General features: G+C 37.7%; 1 long non-coding RNA gene across 1 annotated transcript in view; it reads left to right on the top strand.

Moving 5' to 3' along the window:
- Positions 1-2,321: 2,321 nt before the first annotated feature.
- The window catches only part of LOC141380251 (uncharacterized), a 495,770-nt gene continuing 483,181 nt past the window's right edge, over positions 2,322-14,910 (top strand). The window contains exon 1 of the long non-coding RNA XR_012397943.1: positions 2,322-2,553. This is a non-coding gene — a long non-coding RNA (uncharacterized lncRNA). The remainder of the gene's footprint in view (positions 2,554-14,910) is intronic.

Below are 14,910 nucleotides of genomic sequence, written 5' to 3'. Positions count from 1 at the left end.
CCTGACGCAAAACGAGGGGTAGGGGTAAGGGGAAGGGCTAAGGGGTAGAATTGGGATTGAGTCCTATTACTAATTTATTATAGTAGGTAGTAGGTATAAAAATCTCTGTCAAACAGCAGTTGGACAATATGTGAAAATACTTATGCTTTCACCTGTGTAATAAATACATATATAAAAAGTACATAAAACCAGGACACTATCCCAGCACTACATTTAAAGCAAATCAAGTCCATTTTGATTTCACAATGACTTAAGAAATGCCATAAGAGGGGCATTTGAGTGAGCGTTAATGGGCTTTTCTTGTAAGTACATAATGACAGAAGCTCTTTAAAAGCAGCTTCATTAGAAGCAGAAATTAAATAGAGCAGATCGATACCACTGGGAGACGAATTACTCGTAAATGGATCCTAAACATGTTACAGTTTCGATGTGGGCCATCCATTTTTAAGCCCTAGTGAGATCTAAAGTGCCTATTGGAGGTGAAGGCCTGCCGTTATCTGAAAGACTCTTGACCTGTGGAGTTTGCAGTGCGTGAAATAACCCAAAAGACGGTAGAATAGCAGGCCCGGAACGTTTCATTATCTCTGAGATCCTCATCAAATATGGATAAGGAGCTGTAGACGAATGTGTTCATTATGGAGAAACCGCAAAGCACGGTTCTGGAGTTTTCAGACTGCCACCCGCACCAACTCCCAAACCCCCCATCAATCTCGTCCCAAGCCTGACAGAAAATCAATCTCCAACGCTTCCTAATAAAGCTGTGAGCTTGCTCCACCTCTCCATTTCCACTCTGTCAGCCGGGAGAACATGCTCTCCCTTCTTATCCATCCCGTTTTTGAATAGAATCTTTATTTATCGCTATGAAAGCAGGGCCAGGGAAATCTGTTTCCAGACAATGTCAGCAGAGGACTTTATTAGTAGGACAACACTGCAGGGAAAACAAAACAAAACATGAGGCTCTATTTTACGATCTACACTGTTAATGATTTTTGTAAATGACACAGTATTTAAAGGGTCACGAAACACCAAAACACATGTGTTGAGCTGTTGACAGTGGTATATGTGTCCCACACTGCTAAAAACACTATTAGGACACCTCTATTTCACTAAAAAGTGTAAATTGGTTGTTTTTGCGTTATTTCAAGCAAATTCGTACTTCCGGTTTGAAACAAATTTTTGAAGCTGCGTCACGGCGATGAGATAATAGCGTGTATTCCAGCGTGCAGACTGGACGTCTGTGCCAGAGTGTGTCTTAGGCCGTACTCACACTAGGTACAGTTGCCTCGAACCGGGCCAAAGCACGCTTGTCCCCCCTCACGTCTCCCCCGACGGCCCGCGCTCACACCATATCGGGCCTCGGCACGCTTACGTCATCACTGCTACTCTGTTCAGAAGCGCTCTCTATGGCAAGCCTTTTTAGCATTTAAATCTTTGTTCTGACTCCATAAATATATTTAGAGATATCTCTAATTATATTTTGACTTGTCATAATTATAATTCGACTAGTCAGAATAACAATTAGAGATATCTGCAATTGCAAACTCATTTAGAGATATCTGCAAATATTTTTCAATGGAAGTCAATGGAGGAATATGACTAGTCATAATATATTTGCAGATATCTCCAATCTGATTTCGTACTTGAACAATTGTAATTGCAGATATCTCTAATTGTCATTCTGACAAGTCCAATTATAATAATGACTTGTCAAAATATATAATTATATCTCTAAATATATTTATGGATAGTCAGAACAAGGTTTAAATGTTAAAACGGCTTGCCATACGCTCTCACTAAGCAGGACAGTGGAGATTTCTCTAGTTATATCCTTTCAGTCGTTTGTTATGCAGTGACATGCAGTCAAATATTTCGCCAAACAGTCCTTAGGGATGCGGGGACACGCAGTCAGATATTTTACCGAACAGATCCGCCACTTTTGGCGCTCATAAACAATCAAAGCTCTCGTGCTGCAGGAATGAGGAGGTCTGCTGAGGGCGCGCAGCTGGCGTGCTGTGAGGAGTTTGCGTCTTTAATAAACTACGGCAGTTTGCGATCACTGAACAGTGAGAATGATTAATAAATCCATATCAAACAGTCCCTTAAAAGTCACGTCTCGCTTTCGGTTTCGGGCTTTGGCGCGTTTCGCGCTCACACACAAACGTACCGCGCCAAAGCCCAAGTGTACCGCGCTCAGGCACACCTCTTCCAACCGGGCCAGGGCCGGCCAAGTGAACCGTGCTTGAGCCCGATTCAGCGCACTCACACTTCTCAAACGATCTGGGAAACGGGCCTGGGCACGGTACGGATGGCATAGTGTGAGTAGGCCCTTATTACGTCTTACAGTGTGCTGCATTAATGCATGAGTAAGGCTTGGTTCAAACCAATCAGCGCGCTCTATTGTGCAACTTCATTAATATTCATTACTGTCACAGTGTTTAGACGACAGAGACGCCACGTTGTGTTGGCAAAACAAGCGTGAAGTGTTGCTTTTATAGTTTGCTGCAGTTAAGTTTTGTTTTCATTTTCTCTCTGTGAGAGCGCAGCTGGAGTCACGTGTGGATTAACAGTGTACGCGACGCTCAACAACAATAACTTACGTGTCTAAGGAGGATTATTGTTTACCTGAGAGCTGTTCTCATCTGCAAACGCTGAGATCCAGATTCGCTTGTAGTCTCCTCTTAATAAAGACGTGGCTCTAGTTGCTGGTGATTGTCCTGTCTCTACAGATTTGGTAAGTGAGCGACCAGTGCTCTTTGTTTATTCAGTTTGTTCGTATCGAACAAACTATAGCACAGAGTGTAAACACGTTAGCACCACAACCAAACTTTAACCTCGTGTAGGATTTTCACCGCATTTAGTGACCGGAATAACACACGCGGCTTTCTGACGCTACCTGCCGTGTGCATCTAAGTTTCTGGGAAATGCTGAGGTTTTTTTTTCTCTCATTCGCCGTGCGGTATCAAACATTGCTATAAATATTTTGCTGTATTAGATTAACAGAAAGTTACTGGCGAACTGCTGCCAGTCAGTGACTGTAGAGTCTACAGGACATTGTTAAAAGTGAGAGAGAGAGATTGTTTACTTTATAGTTCATGTCAAATTGAAGCCGTTTCACCATCCAATCAATTTCCAGCAGATCTTAATTGTTAAATATCCTGTTGTGAATAGATCCGTGTCAATGAAATGTCCCATATTAGATTATTGTTGCACATTGTTAAAACAGAGGTAGCTTTATCTCTGAAACTGCTACCTATTGTGGGGGTTCATCATCAAGTTCTCTTATTTTTAATAATGGCTGTTTTTTTTTTTTTTTTCATTTTTACCCTCTAATTAATTCCCTATAGATCCCAGTAGTTGAATATTCTTTCACTGAATAGAAAAAGAGATGTGAAATAGATTGTAAATATGTTTTATGGATATTACTCAATTTCAGTTACTGTTGCATGTTATTCCAAAAAAAAAGAGGATCGTTCATTTTACACTGAAAAAAATTATTCAAAGATGATTCCTTGGATTTACTCAATTTCTTTATGTTAAGAGGTGGTAAACAATTGATTTGGGCTGAATTTAAACAAGCAAATGAAGTTGAACATTACTAAACTTAATTTGTTTGTTTAAATTCAACACAAACAAATTGTTTGCAACAGTTCTGCATGCAACACTTTTTTCAGTGTACTTTAAAGGATGACATCATCAAGTCATTTTGTTCTTCAGCTTTCTTTGTTGCTTTATGATGAATAATGGATAAAAATATATATAAGTGTGAACTCACCTGTGTTGACTAATTTAAGCATTTAAGGTTTCCGGCAACACTTGCCATGGCTTTAAATCTCATACACATGATTTGTCGCTTCATGTTGCTTAGTTGGGATTTTAAGGATTGCTTGTGTAAATTCAAACCTATGGAATGTTTACCTGATCTGAAGTCTTGTTATTGAACATCTTTAACTATCTGATCATTTTGTTTTAGTAAAGAGGTCTTGCGCATCTCCAGATACATCACAGTGCATATTTGCTTTCAATATCGAATGTGTTTAAAAACATTTAGTGGTTTGGATGGTTTTCTCATCAGTGTTCTCCCGGCTCTTGTTTGTGCAGGCTGGAATTAAAATAATTGTGCTGCGGCATGCAATTCGTTGGAGGATAAGCCTTATTAACTTCTCTTTGGGGTCGGAGATGAGCGCTGGACAACTCATTTCTGCCGTCGTCAGGTAGAGCCTTTAGAAAAGCCAAGCAACTTCACAGATGCAGAACTTCAGAGGGCCGAGGAACTGATGACTCACTGCTGCTCCTGCTGAAAATACGCTCAGAAAATCCAGCTAATCCACAATCCCTGAGCCCAGGGGTAAATACTGAACACACACCAGCCCGCAACCTCTGCCTACCGCCACAATACACAATCCCCAAACCTACAAGATTATAGAGTTTATCTCGCCAGGTGGCTTTGATTGTAGAAGTTGGTAGATTAGGAACTCCGCTTGGTCTGGGTGCGACAGTAACTGTTGAGGGCTAAAATTCAGCGCAGATTTAGAGAAGATTAAACCAAAAAAAAAAAAAAAGAGAGAAAAAGATATAAATATATATATATATATATATATATATATATATATATATATATATATATATATATATATATATATATATATATATACACATGCATACACACACGCTCAGAAATAAAGGTACGCGAGCTGTCACTGGTGTGGTACCTTTTCAGTAGGTACATGTCATGTTTGTACTTAAAGAGTACATATTGGTACCTCAAATGTATATATTAGTACCTAAAAATTTTAAGAGGAACACTTTTGTAATTTTAAGGTGCTAATATGTACCCTTGAGGTATTAATATGGACCTTTTAGGTACAAATTTGTACTGTTGAAAAGGTAGCACCCCAGTTACAACTCGCGCACCTTTATTTCTGAGAGTATATATATATATATATTGTGGCAAGTTCACCGATGCAACATTACCGTGGTCCTGGATCCACATCAAATCCCTCATCATCAACCCTAATCAAACACATCTGAGACTCATCAAGAGACATGGATATAAGCCGCGACCAACCCAGAGACCGTGAGCATCATTTTTACTCAAATGACTCCCTGGCTGAAATCTGTGTCTCTTTTCTCCCACAGCGGACTCCAGCAGCTGACCATCTCCACTCTCTCTCCTACCTGCACGGCCTCACCCTTTACCCCGGAACCCCTACACTCTTCCCGGCCAGAAGACTGAGCGATCGCTCCGCCATACATTCACAGCACGCTAGTAAATAAATCACCCTCCGGGGCAAAGTGTGAAAATCTACCGCTGATTGCGTGTGTTCTCTCTATCTCGCCACAATATATATATATATATATATATATATATATATATATATATATATATATATATATATATATATATATATATATATATATATAAATAGCCCCCATTTATTTTTTCCCCCAATTTCTGTTTAACAGAAGAGTTTTTCAACACATTTCTAATCATAATAGTTTTAATAACTCATCTCTAATAACTGATTTATTTTATCTTTGCCATGATGACAGTAAATAATATTTGACTAGATATTTTTTCAAGACACTTCTATACAGCTTAAAGTCACATTTAAAGGCTTAACTAGGTTAATTAGGTTAACTAGGCAGGTTAAAATAGTTAGGCAAGTTATTGTATAACGATGGTTTGTTCTGTAGACTATCGAAGAAAAATTGTTTAAAGGGGCAAATATATATTTGGGCAAAAAATATATTTAGACATACTGTGAAAATTTCCTTGCTCTGGTAAACACAATTTGGGAAATATTTACAAAAAGATTAAAAAAAATCAATTCAACTGTACAAATACACACACCAAGAGTCTAATGTGAAAGCACCCTAGGAAGCATCATTTAATATTCATACTTCCTTGTTTTCTAGATTTGGTAACTATTAGAAGTTTTACAATAAAAACATTTAAAATGAAATTTAATACATTTGACCTCTGTCTCTTACATCACCTTAAATCTACATTAATAGAGTGTAGAAGAGTTTAGAATGTTTTACAATAATAGTTCATTTAATTTAGGGTCCATTTTATTCAACACACAATAATTGGACATTTTAAGTTGCCATTTCTGTGTGGAGTTTGCATGTTCTCCCTGTGTTCGCATGGGCTTCCTCCGGGTGCTCTGGTTTCTCCCACAGACATGCGCTATAGGTGCATTGTGAAAACAAAAATTTACCGTAGTGTATTTGTGTGTTAAAAAGTGAGAGTGGGTGTTTCCCTAGTACTGGGTTGCATCTGGAAGGGCATCTGCTGCGTAAAACATATAGCGGACTAGTTGGTGGTTCATTCCGCTGTGGTGACCCCTGGACTAATGAATAAACTAATGAATGCTCAACAGTATCAAGTTCCACTATTATACATTATTTAATAGTTGGGCACACTTTTTGCTAACTAACAAGCAAAGCAAGTTTGTGAATGATACTTCTGATAACTGAATAACTTTTCTGATATTAATATATAGTATGAAGTATATGGCTTTGAAATGATCCACCATTGTGACGTGCGATGCCATCATGCATGTGCATGACGTGTTAATGGAGAGAACACAGAACCATAAACCAATCTCAGCGCAATCTTTGATGCTATTTCAGGTCAATACGCTGTGTCACTGTAAATCAGTGAACTATCTAAAAATTAATGGGATGTCCCTGTAATTGCCCATTAATCTTGTTAAAGGTAAATTTCCGTCTCTCATCTTGGTCAGCTAATGACATCAAATTGAATTGGTTCTGCTCTTGCCTACTGATGTATGGCTTTGTGTTTGGATTGAAGTGCTAACATTGTTAGCCGGTGACCTTCAGGAGCCGAGAGGACAGAACTGCCTCTCTGAGCAGAATGAGATGTGATGAATCAAAGTGCAGTGCTTTGTCTTAGAGCACGTTTTCAACAGTTTTGTAGAAAATGCAAGCGTTGTTGCCCATGCAGAGCTATATTAAAGGGGTCATAGTATGCAAACATTAATTTTAAAAAGGGTTTAAAAAAAAAGACGTCTGTGCATATAACCAGCATCTAATAGTAAACATTTATCCATTTTCTTTCTTATAATCACACTATGCGTAAACACTTTGATTGACATTCTCCCTTTGGATGTGTCATCAGTGGGGGAAGCCCCACCCACTAGTGATGATCTCTTCCTCATTAGCATAGGGCATTAGTCTTGTTTTGAATCTGCCACTATGCTGACACACAGGCCTTTGCAGCTATGCCCACTTTAAAAAAAAAGAGCAAAATCTTATTTGAATTTAAAGAGACAGTAACCAAAATGACACTATTAGTATTAAAGCCTAGTAGTTTCATATACAAAGAATTAGAAAGCATTATTTGTACGGTATTTTGAAACTTAAGCACTTAAAGAGCCCATATTATGGGTTTTTGAAAATTCCCCTCCATGTAGTGTGTAACACAGCTCTAAGTGAAGTGAAGTATCCAGCTAAGGCTTAAATCTGTAAGAATACAGTGTTTAAAACTGTTGATTCATCTATAAAAGAGTCGACTCATAGTGCTTCAAACGAGTCGCCTTGATACCGACTCATTAGGTGTTTCGCCATGACGTACGAACGAAACAAAGTTTTTCACGTGCACGCGCAAACCCGGGAGATTTCAAACCTGAGGCCCCGCCCTCTGACGCAGTAACCCAGACACACACACACACACCCACAAACACACGCACACAAACATGCCGGTCGATTGAAGTCACATTGCAGATGGATATATTGAGTCTCTACCCAAAGATGAAACCTCAGCATTATAGCCAAGCAGTTGGAAACTACTGGAAACTTCTGGAAGCTACATGCTACAAAGAATACTTCATCTGCGTTTGTTAAAGGAAGGATCAGTAACTTACTGATGGACATCAGGATGGATTTCTTCCATTTCTCAAGTGTAAGTACGTGCGGTTAAAGTTGTTGCCTCGTTGACTCTAGCTTGCAAATGTATTTAGTTGTGATTTGTTACTTGTAACCGAGTGTACTGTATCAGGTTAACTGGCTATATTCTCTTATCGCGTGCAAAGTCACGTTAAAAACGCGTTGCGTGCTGCTTTGTTTATGGAGCTCCGTGGTAACGTTAGAGGTGTGCATACCCGCGGCTGTCCCCGCGCCAGATTTCTGCGGCGCGGGAATAAATTTCCGAATAAATCGCCGGAGCGGTCGGTAACGGGTTTGATTTGGGACGGGAGCGGGCTGCCTGAGAAAGAGAAAGATGTGTCTGCTTGGTGCTTGTGTGTTAGTGCGCACGCGCGCGTATGAGAGAGAGAGAGAGAGAGAGAGAGAGAGAGAGAGAGAGAGAGAGAGAGAGAGAGAGAGCGAGCGAGCGAGCGAGAGCTTTATGCTTGGTGCTGTGTGTGTGTTTATACAGATTTTCGGTTTTGTTCTCCCCCGCTCTTTAGCGGGATCGGGCGCGGCGGGCAGAATACGGGGCGGGTTCTAAGGCTAAAACCTGGCGGGTGCGGGCGGAAGCGGGAGCGTTCTCGTCCGGAGGTGTGTGTGTGTGTTTGTGTGTGTGTGGCAGCTAAAATCCACGCCTACACTATCTAGCGTGTATGAACTGTGATTACTTTTTAAATTGCTGATTAGCTATTGGCCATTTCACTCTCTGACTGAAGGCAGTCGACCAATCGCGACAGACTGTCATCGGTCCAATCAGCGCAGATTAGCTTCGCGCTAAGGAGGGGTTTGGGAACAAATGAATCACTGAACGATTCATACGGGAGTCGCTGGGATAATTAGGTAAAAATAAATGCAGATTATAAGACCATGAAAGTGTTTTTTGACCTTGCATGCATATTAGACTGTTGTTGGAGACCCTTACAACCAAGATATGACCCTATTTCATGTATAATATGGGCTCTTTAAAGGTGCAGTAGGTGATTTTCTTCAGAAACATTTTTAGTTGTGCTGATTGAAAGTCTCTTCACAGTCTAATAGTAATGATTAAAGTAAATGATCTATATGTGTTTATATGTATTTTTGTATTCTGGGTAAGACATAAAACAGTCCCACTTTATATTAAGTGGCCTTAACTAATATGTATTTACATAGGAATTAATAGTTTGTTACACTGTACTTATTGTGTAAATGCATGTGTTTACTTTGTACTTATGCTTGATTAAATACATGTATGTAATTACAACTGTAATTAACTTTTGTAATCACATTTGTAAATACACTGTTGACCATCCCTTACACCTTAACCCACCCTTAAACCTACCCACACCACCAAACCTGCCATAACCCAACCTCTAGTCCAACTCAAAAGCACCACAAGTGTTCTCAAATACATTATAAACACAGTAAGTTCATTGTATTTATTTTTTTATGTAAGTACATAGTAGTTAGGGACACTTAACATAAAGTGGGACCCATAAAACTACAAAAATGTTTATCCAATTAAATAGAGTTAGGCCGATGTAACAGGGTTATATTGCATCTCTCCACTTGCATACATTGAAATACTAATGGGAAGGAAGGGGTTAACATTTGTTTATTATTTTACATGTAGAGCGCCCCCTCTGTTACCTTAAAAAGTAAATTCGTTGTAGTATGTATAAGAGGTAGCCAGTGCATGAGGCTGGTTGAATAGATCTGGGCTCATATTTTTCACTGTTTTACAACAATAAATCGCTAAAAGACATATCAAGGTGAATATTTATTTACACAACGCAGAAGAGATGCAAAAGAATAGCTACATTGGTGCCGTGACCCGGATGGGAGTGAGGTTTAGGGGGTGAGTGTAACGGAGGCCAGCTAGTAAGTGCTGTGCAGGTAAACCTCACTCCTCTGACCCCTAAAGGTGCTCTAGCAACAGACGCTAGAGGCCATGGTCTTTAGCCTCCTTGTTAGAGCAACCGACTCCCATGCGGAAGGTTGCCGGTTCAATACCAGCTTGGAGCAGGTTGGGTGGCGTAGGACCGGCAGGGTTACATTGGTGCCGTGACCCGGATTGTAACCCGGACCCGGTGTGTAACAGGGGTCATTAGTGAAGTACTGTGCAGGTAAACCTCACTCCTCTGACCTCTAAAGGTGCTCTAGCGACAGACGCTAGAGGCCATGGTCTTTAGCCTCCTTGGTAGAGCAACCAACTCCCATGCGGAAGGTCGCCGATTCGATACTAGCTCGGAGCAGGTTTGCGTGGCGTAGGACCAGCGGGGTTAGACAGACATTTCTCATAATTCCGTTAAGTAATTAAGTAATCAGTGGCGAGGATGCTGAGGTTAAACCCCTACTTTTTTTTGAAAGATTTTTATTGAACACAGAGAGGTAGGACCTCAGTTTCAAGTCTCATCCGAAAGACGGCGCTTACTGAGCAGTATAGAGTCCTTGTCACTATACTGGGGCATAAGGACCCTCACAGACCGCAGGTTTAACACCCCCTGCTGGCCTAACTAACACCATTTCCAGCAGCAACCTAGCTTTCCCATGTGGTCTCCCATCTAGGTACTGACCAGGCGCAGCCCTGCTTAGCTTCAGTGGGCGACCATGTGAGAGTTGCAGAGAGCTAGCTGCCGGCTAAGTCATTAGTGTGATTGCTCAGAAAGTAATAGCCCATCTCTCCACAATGACCCAAATAAACTTCTTCATGCACTCAATTACAATATCTGCTGTTGTAAATGTGATTACATGATCTATGAAAGGCTTTTCAAAGGAAAGAGCTGTAATGTTACCACAAACAAGCATAGCATTTACCCCTCTGAACAAACCAAACAGTTGAGGACACTGGTTATGGTCAGTGCTCGAGTGTTTTCAATATTTCCCAGAGCATTTTTTTGGATGAGTGTCTTGATGTGCGAGTCTTGATGTGTCACTGCTTTGCTTCAGAGGGAATTGAACTGGCGATTTGCCTCGTGCAAGAAAAAAGGGAGTTAAGCGTTCACTTTTAGAGTCATTTCGTAAGAATTTTTAAAAATTTTTTGATTGAAGAAATCGGCGGCTGAGGGGAAAATAAAGAGAGATGCGTGGAAGTGTGCCGCCAGTGAATCAAACAGCTGAAGTTTGAGAGAAAGCAGAGGCCAGAAGAGCAGGAGGTCTTAAAGCTGAGCTGCTGGAAGCAGACCGCAGGGCAGAGGTGTAATGAGAAAATATACTGGCGCTGAAGAATGGAAATTACGTCAAAATTTACTCAATTAACGGACCAAATATAGAGCCAGAATGTTCTTGGAGTAGGTGATTTCACAAGTTCTGTTTCTCAGATTAGGAAATGTGCTTTTCTTTATGAGGAATGGTTTGTATATGGTGTTTCAAACTGATTTATTAAGTGAACTAAATATATATTAGTTGCTATTCTTTACACACAGTTGTTTTAACCCAGTGCTGGATCAAATATAGAAAACATTTATGTCTAGGCTTTGCAAGAAAATTAAAAAAATGACTTGCTGATACTTAGAGATCCCACACATCCAGCTAGACATCTTTTCACGCCTTTACCCGCAGGCAGACAATTAAAAGCTATCAGAACTAAGACTGGTGGTTCATTTTTTAAACTCTCCTGGCACAAATGAATCTGTGTTTAGTTATTTAAAATGATTTTAATAATTTATGTTTTTATGTTCAAATGTTTGTGTCTGAGCTCAGCAATGAAATTACAGAAAACTATGATGTGTGAATGAATTATTAAACAAATAAATAAACTAAAAAACAAATTGATTATGTATGTATTTATGGACAAAACCAATAGTTGGATTTAAATATGTAAAGTTGACTTTAAAAATTAAGCCAATATTGGCCCAAGCAACACTGGGTTAAAGCCAGTATATATTTACAGTTGAAGTCAGAATTATTAGCCCCCCTCAATTATTAGACCGCTTGTTTATTTTTTCCCTAATTTCTGTTCAACAGAAAGAAGATTTTTTCAGCACATTTCTAAACATAACAGTTTAATAACTTATTTCTAATAACTGATTTATTTTATCCTTGTCATGATGACAGTAAATAATATTTGACAAAATATTTTTCAAGACACTTCTATACAGCTTAAAGTGACATTTAAATGCTTAACTAGGTTAATTAGGTTAACTAGGCAGGTTAGGGTAATTAGTCAAGTTATTGTATAACGACGGTTTGTTCTGTAGACAGTTGGAAAAAATTAGCTTAAAGGGGCTAATAATATTGACCTTAAAATGTTTTTTTAAAAATTAAAAACTGCTTTTATTCTAGCCAAAATAAAACAAATAAGACTTTCTCCAGAAGAAAAAATATTATCAGACATACTGTGAAAATTTCCTTGATCTGTTAAACATATTACATTTGATTAACCAAAATCACACAAATGCAAATTTCACATCTGTCAAACCCATAACAGAAACGTGTCACATCCATAACAAAGCTTTTTCCTCATAAATGCAAAAATGTAAAATAAAATAAAATCAATTGTTTTTGTTCTAAAGCTAGGCAACTCTTATGCTTTTGATTAGCATTATTTATTTTGGGTTGTGCAGTTTAATTCAAAGAATTCTACAAAGTATGTTGTACACTGTAAATTTACAGTTTTTTTTGTCACATCCATAACACACATTTATTTCCTCATTTAAAACATAAAAATTGTTTCCAGATTGATATTTTCCTGCTCCTCTAACTCGGTGGTTGGTAGTTTTGAAAATATAAACAGATGTTTTAATATAATCTTAAGATATATACTTTCTCTTGGAGTTTATGTTTTGAGATTTTACTGCAAACAAATGTCACATCCATAATGCTTAAATTGCTCATATATATATATATATATATAAAAATTTATTTTTCTTTTTTAAATATTTCCCAAAATTATGTTTAACAGAGCAAGGACATTTTCACAGTATGTCTCAAAATATTTTTTCTTCGGGAGAAAGTCTTATTTGTTTTATTTCAGCTAGAATAAAAGTTATTAATATTTTAAACACCAGGTTAAAGGTCAAAATTATTACCCGGTATACAATAACTTGCCTAATTATCCTAACCTGCCTGGTTAACCTAATTAACCTAGTTAAGCCTTAAACTGTCACTTTAAGCTGAAGTGTCTTGAAAAATATCTAGTCTATTATTATTTACTGTCATCATGCCAAAAATAAAATAAATCAGTTATTAGAGATGAATTATTAAAACTATGTGTTATGAAATGTGTTAAAAAATCTTCTCTCCGCTAAACAGAAATTATGAAAAAAAAAAAAAAAAAAAAAAAAAAAAAATATATATATATATATATATATATATATATATAAATTCCGATGTGGCAAACCCTGATTAATAAAGTGACTAAGCTGAGAAGAAAATGAATGAATAAATATTTTTTAGGGTGTTGAGGAAATTCATAATTGTTAATTAAGCCACTGCGGTGACTGAAGCTCTGCACAAGACTTTTGGCCAGTGGAGAAATTAAAATAGTCGTGCCCAACTGAGTCTGGTTCTCTCAAGTTTTTTTTTTCTTCACTCCCATCAGGTGAAGTTTTTTTTCCCTTTCCGCTCTCGCCACTGCCTCGCATGATTCAGGATTGGTAGAGCTACGCATCGATGAATTTGCTCTTCAGTGTTTGAACTCTCAGTAATGACTTTAAATCACACTGAACTGAGCTAAACTGAACTGAACTTAAACACTAAAAACTGAACTACACTGTTCCAGTTACTATGACCATTTATGTGAAGCTGCTTTGACACAATCTACATTGTAAAAGCGCTATACAAATAAAGCTGAATTGAATAGAATTGAATTAATTGATTAAATTTGCATAAATATTTTTGTTAAATTGCCATAAATTTTAATATTAACAACTATTTCATAAGTAAAAATTAAAAATTGGTTAATGCTAGTTACTTGCTAACATGAACTAATACCAGACAATTGTGCAGCATTTATTAATCATAGTTCAGCATTTACTAATGTGTTATTAAATGAACTGTAATGAACTTTATTTTAATGTGGAAAAATAACTGTACAAACAATGTTATAAATGTATTGTTCATCATTTAGTCATGCTAGTAAATACATTCATTAAACATCGACTAATAAAACCCTACTCTACAAACTTGTCAGTTCTAACAATATTTGGATATTAAATATGACAAGAAGATTATTCAAATGTTACTTTATTAAATCAACAAACCATTTTGTTAAATGTGTGATAATAAACGTTTGATAATATAACAAATACATTTATATTATTTTAATACAGAAATCAGTTATTATTAATATACAACGTTAATAATTTCATTTTTCAATTACTTTTTAATAACCAGGTTGACTCCTGATGATTGACACAGACAATTACAGTCAACACTAAAGTTCCCAGTTGATTGATGCATTCCTTCATGTTAACACTTGAGTCTCTCATAGAGAAGGGCAGGACCTTTTGATTCTAATACGGGTTATCTCTCTATATATATATTCACAACACTGGAATTCGGCTTGAGGCGCTGAAGTCGTATGTCTCTCTCTCTTTCTGTGTAGCATTTGTGAAATATAATGTCATAAATTACAATGCAAACCTGACACAAGTTGAAACTTGACCCGAAAGCTCTCAGCGCATGTTTTACATCCCAAAAGCATCTTCATCTGTTTTTAAAGTATCCGCTCATCTAAGATTGTAATCAGTGTTCTTCTTCTTCTTCTCCACATGAAAAAGGATCTAGAAAGTATAGAGTTGTTTTGGGTGATATTCAACATTTTCATTTCGTCATATCCTTTCCCTGTGAGATCGCTGATACACAATACATAGTCATCAACAATGTCACATTTGTATTTGATAAAATCTAACACAGTGTTGCGCTTGGGATATGTGTTTATTGTTTTCTGATAAGAGAAATAGTTTCATTTTAGACAGGCAATGCTGACTTGGCTTTTTAAACTGTAGGCCTATACTAAACTATTCACTGAGCTCAGTAAAATGTTCTTTGATAAGT

Source organism: Danio rerio, chromosome 22, assembly GCF_049306965.1.
Source record: "Danio rerio strain Tuebingen ecotype United States chromosome 22, GRCz12tu, whole genome shotgun sequence".
Taxonomy (NCBI): Eukaryota; Metazoa; Chordata; class Actinopteri; order Cypriniformes; family Danionidae; genus Danio; species Danio rerio.
This window is presented reverse-complemented; position numbering and strand designations above follow the sequence as displayed.